Raw genomic sequence first — 6,000 nt, 5'->3', positions numbered from 1 at the left:
GGAAGTTCAACATGGCAAAGAACTCTGAGGATCTGAAAAAAAAAATTGTTGCTCTACATAAAGATGGCCTAGGCTATAAGATTGCCAAGACCCTGAAACTGAGCTTGCAGCATGATGGCCAATACCATACAGTGGTTTAACAGGACAGGTTGCACTCAGAACAGGCCTTGCTATGGTCAACCAAAGAAGTTGAGTGCATGCTCAGTGTCATAGCCAGAGGTTGTCTTTGGGAAATAGACCTATGAGCTGCCAGCATTTCTGCAGAGGTTGAAGGGGGTGGGAGGTCAGCCTGTTAGTGCTCAGACTATATGCCGCATGCTGCATCAAATTGGTCTGCATGGCTGTCATCCCAGAAGAAAGCCTCTTCTAAAGATGATGCACAAGAAAGCCCGCAAGCAGTTTCCTGAAGACTAGCTGACGAAGGACATGGATTACTGGAACTATGTCCTGTGGTCTGTGACCAAGATAAACTTATTTGGTTCAGATGTTGTCAAACGTGTGTGGTGGCAACCAGATGAGGAGTACAAAGACAAGTGCGTCTTTCCCTTAGTCAAGCATGGTGATGGGAGTGCCATGGTCTGGGGCTGCACGAGTGCTGCTGGCACTGGTGAGTTACAGTTCATTGAGGGAACCATGAATGCCAACATATACTGTGACGTACTGAAGCAGAGCATGATCCCCCCCACCCTTCGGAGACTGGTCAGCAGGGCAGTATTCCAAAATGACCACTGCCTTGCTAAAGAAGCTGAGGGTAAAGGGGATGGACTGGCCAAGCATGTCTCCAGACCTAAACCCTGTGGGGCATCCTCAAACGGAAGGTGGAGGAGAGCAAGGTCTCTCACATCCACAAGCTCTGTCATGGAGGAGTGGAAGAGGATTCCAGTGGCAAGCTGTGAAGCTCTAGTGAACTCCATGCCCAGGAGGGTTAAGGCAGTGGGGTTTTCATCTGTCCATTTTCGTTTCCTCCCACTTGCTTGTAATGCCTGGGAGTGCTGCCCATTTTTTCTTCAGATGGGCATTGTGCGGAGTACCCCCCTTCCCCGCTGGCCACCCTCATCGCAGGATGGCGAAGATGCAATGCTGAACAGCCACCATTGTTCTGGTGGCCAAGGAGAGGCTGAAGCATTGGCACCTTTGCATCTAGAAGGAATCTCAGTGATTACTTATCTGGGCAACCTGTTTTTCACTAAAACCAGAGAAAAGCTTCAGCAGAACTTGGTCAGAGCTCGTACCCACCTAGAGTCCACAGGATGGATCTTAAACCTCCAGAAGTCAAATCTGAGTCCCTTGCAGGAGTTTTTATTTATCCACTTAGTGGTGCAAAAGATCTTTCTTCCAGGAGGAAAAGCTGGTGGAAGTAGTGTCGTTGCTGCAGTGCAGTCAGCTCCTGTCCATCATAAAGCTCACGCCAGCATTGGGAACCCTGACCTTTTCCATACCTGCAATTCAGTGGGCAAGACTTCACTTCAGACCCCTGCAAGGTTTCTTGAAAAAAAGTCTGGGATCACCAGCAAGATTCGCTGAACTCGCTAGTAAAGGTCCCCACCTTGGTGAAAAGGAGTCTTTGGTGGTGGAAGAACCAGACAAGGTTTTCAACAAGTCTGTTGTGGTCCTTCCCTGTCCAAGTAAGGTTAACAACGGATGCCAGCACCTGGGGTTTGGGTGCTCACATGAAGGTTGATGGGCTCGTGGTCCACAAGAGAAGTAGTAAGATCCTTGAATTGGAGGGAACTAAAAGCAATAGAAATGGCTTTACTGACATTTGCCAGAGACATGCGGGACTTCAGATACAGGTCCTGACGGACAATGCCACGGCGGTGGCCTGCATAAACAGATGGGGGGGACAAGAAACAGAGCTCTTCAATGCCTTGCAGGAAGTATTCTACGATAGGCAGAGCTCCGTATTCTATCCTTGTCTGTGGCCCATCTAAAAGGGACTAAACAGGGTAGCGAACTTTCCCAGCAGAAACCAGGTGTACGAAACAGAGTGGTGCCACTAAATCTTCCATATGATCAATAAATGGAGGCAGCCAAATGTGGATCTCTTTGCGACTCAGGAAAATGCACAGGTGTGAACAGAACCGATCCATCCCTGGAGTTAGATGCTCTGGAAGTTTCACCTGTTATGCCTCCACCCCGCTTTTCAGCTTATGGCTCAGGTTATAAAAAAATTCAGGAGGATACGACCGTAATCCTCATTACTCCCTTTTGTCCCAAGAGAGCTTGGTTTTCATCCCTTCTCCAGATGCAACTTGAACCGCGTTGACACCTTCCATTGACTAAAGACCTGCTGGTGCAGGGTCCCTTACTTCAACAGGAAATAGCAAAGCTAAAACTCGCAGCATGAATTCTGAAGAGCAGCTTTTGAGGAACAAAGAGTTTTCGGATAGGTTGGTTACTACCCTCCTATCTAGCAGAAAGCGTGTTACCAGAGCAATTTATTCCAATCTGGAAAGTTTTCAACTCCTGGTTCACTGCGTCCAGCAGATCCTTGAGAGATTTCTTCTATTTTGGAATTCCTGCATGAAGGAGCGGATAAGGGCTTAGCAGTCAGTATCCTCAAAGTTCAGGTTGCCGAGCTGGGGATATTTTTGGAGAAAGCTATCTCCTCAGAACTCCTAGTGATCAGATTCTTCAAGGCCCTCACCCGGCCCAGACCGGTAGTGATCAGAAGCTGTCCAAAGTGTGACTTATCAGTTGTTCTACAAGCCTTGACCAAGGAAACATTTGAAACATTTGAATCTATTAATTTATCCTCCCTGAGACTGATTATATTGAAAACTTTTTTTTTTTTTTTTTAGTTGCTATAATGCCAACTTGAAGAATTGGTGTGCTTCAAGCCTTGTCAAACAGGGACCCATTTTTTTCAGATAGAATTTGTTTTGACGACAGAACAATTATCATTTGAGATAAAACGATAATTCTCCTTCTCTACAAGACTCTTGTTCGGACGCACCTAGAGTATGCTGTCCAGTTCTGGGCACCGGTCCTCAGGAAGGATGTACTGGAAATGGAGCGAGTACAAAGAAGGGCAACTAAACTAATAAAGGATCTGAAGGATACTGGTTAAACTTAGTCTTGCTGGAGAAGAGACGCTTGAGAGGGAATATGATTTTGAATTTATAAATACTGTACTGGTGACCCTACCATAGGGATAGAACTTTTTTGCGGAAGGGAGTTTAACAGACACGTGGCCTTTCATTAAAATTAGAAGAAAAGAGGTTTAACCTTAAACTACGTAGAGGGTTCTTTACTGTAAGAGCGACAAGGATGTGGAATTCTCTTCCACTGGCGGTGGTCTCAGCTAGACATGTGCATTCATTTTCGTCCGAATGCATTTTCGTCCGAATTTCAGCTGTTTTCGTTTTGACAAACGATAACGAAAGCACAAAATCCGAAAAACGAAAGATCCGACATAAATAAATGCTTTATTTTTGTTTTCATTGTTACAACAGTTCGATATAGAATAGGAGATTCGACATGACTCTGACAACAATCTGTGTCTATAGAACCTGTGGTCGAATGTGCCTAACCTTACCTCTATTAGTCCAAGATTATATAGAGAAAATATTCGACAGAGAAAAAAGATTTGACAGAGAGAAAAGATTCTGCAAGTTACTGTCCTAAAAAGTGTTTGGGGACCCGGGTCCTGCCCCAGGGGACATGTATCAATGCAAAAAAAAGTTTTAAAAACGGCAGTTTTTTCGGGAGCAGTGATTTTAATAATGATTAAAGTGAAACAATAAAAGTGTAATATTCCTTTAAATTTCGTAGGGGGGTTGTCTATAGTATGCCTCTGAAGGGGCGCATGTTTCCCGTGCTTAGAACTGTCCCTGCACAAAGTGTCATTTATGCAGGAAAAAAAGTCCTTTAAAATCACTCGCAGCTATTATGAATTGTCGGCTCCGTAATACAGAGAACACTCATTGAAAGTCATTGATAAAAAAATAAATAAATAAAAAAGCGTGGGGGTCCCCCAAATTCAATTACCAGGCCCTTCAGGTCTGGTATGGATATTAAGGGGAACCCTGCCTCAAATTTAAGAAAAAATTTGACGTGGGGTTCCCCCTAAATATCCATAACCAGACCCTTCAGGTCTGGTATGGATATTAAGGGGAACCCCGCGTCAAATGTAAAAAAAAAATTGACGTGGGGTTCCCCCTAAAAATCCATACCAGACCCTTTATCCGAGCACGCAACCTGGCAGGCCGCAGGAAAAGAGGGGGGGACGAGAGAGCGGCCCCCCCTCCCTCCTGAACCGTACCAGGCCACATGCCCTCAACATTGGGAGGATGCTTTGGGGGTCTGTGACCCCTCAAAGCACCTTGTCCCCATGTTGATGAGGACAAGGGCCTCATCCCCACAACCCTGGCCGGTGGTTGTGGAGGTCTGCGGGCGGGGGGCTTATCAGAATCTGGAAGCCCCCTTTAACAAGGGGACCCCCAGATCCCGGCCCCCCTGTTTGAAATGGTAAGGGGGTACAAAAGTACCCCTACCATTTCACAAAGAAAGTGTAAAAAAATGGTTAAATAAAACAAACACACTTTTGAAAAATTCCTTTATTAAAAATAAAAAAGATTCCAGCGGCGGTAATCCACTCTTGCTATCCAGCGACGGACGGTCATCTCTCCAGCGATGTCTCATCTCATCCAGCGCAGCGAATCCTCCATCCTTCTGTCTCCGTGGAGGAGACACTGCAGGCATTCCGGCGGCTGACGTTTCTTATATACGGAGGGCGGGGCCACCCGTCACCTGACCCCGCCCCCTCTGACGCAAGGGGAAACCCGGGGTTCCCTGTGACGTATGGGTGACCCCGCACCCCTCTGATGTAACACAGGCAGGTTTCCGTTACATCAGAGGGGGGCGGGGTCACCCATACATCACGGGGAACCCCGGGTTTCCCCTTGCGTCAGAGGGGGGCGGGGTCAGGTGACGGGTGGCCCCGCCCTCCGTATATAAGAAACATCAGGCTGCCGGAATCCTTGCAGTGTCTCCTCCACGGAGACAGAAGAAGGATGGAGGATTCGCTGCGCTGGATGAGATGAGACATCGCTGGAGAGATGACCGTCCGTCGCTGGATAGCAAGAGTGGATTACCGCCGCTGTAATCTGTTTCTTATTTTTTTATTTTTAATAAAGGAATTTTTCAAGTGTGTTTGTTTTATTTAACCATTTTTTACACTTTCTTTGTGAAATGGTAGGGGTACTTTTGTACCCCCTTACCATTGTAAACGGGGGGGCCGGGATCTGGGGGTCTCCTTGTTAAAGATAATGATATAATAATAATAATGATAAGCCCCCCGCCCGCACACCTCCACAACCACCGGCCAGGGTTGTGGGGATGAGGCCCTTGTCCTCATCAACATGGGGACAAGGTGCTTTGAGGGGTCACAGACCCCCAAAGCATCCTCCCAATGTTGAGGGCATGTGGCCTGGTACGGTTCAGGAGGGAGGGGGGCGCTATCTCGTCCCCCCCTCTTTTCCTGCGGCCTGCCAGGTTGCGTGCTCGGATAAAGGGTCTGGTATGGATTTTTAGAGGGAACCCCACGTCAATTTTTTTTTAAATTTGACGCGGGGTTCCCCTTAATATCCATACCAGACCTGAAGGGTCTGGTTATGGATATTTAGGGGGAACCCCACGTCAAATTTTTTCTTAAATTTGAGGCAGGGTTCCCCTTAATATCCATACCAGACCTGAAGGGCCTGGTAATTGAATTTGGGGGACCCCCACGCTTTTTTTTTAAATTTATTTTTTTATCAATGACTTTCAATGAGTGTTCTCTGTATTACGGAGCCGACAATTCATAATAGCTGCGAGTGATTTTAAAGGACTTTTTTTCCTGCATAAATGACACTTTGTGCAGGGACAGTTCTAAGCTTGGGAAACATGCGCCCCTTCAGAGGCATACTATAGACAACCCCCCCCCCCCCTACGAAATTTAAAGGAATATTACACTTTTATTGTTTCACTTTAATCATTATTAAAATCACTGCTCCCGAA

Source organism: Lithobates pipiens, unplaced genomic scaffold (genome assembly GCF_037356315.1).
Source record: "Lithobates pipiens isolate NorthernLeopardFrog02 unplaced genomic scaffold, aLitPip1_a1.2 Scaffold_16, whole genome shotgun sequence".
NCBI lineage: Eukaryota > Metazoa > Chordata > Amphibia > Anura > Ranidae > Lithobates > Lithobates pipiens.
The sequence above is the reverse complement of the archived record's forward strand: the minus strand, read 5'-3'. Positions refer to the sequence as shown.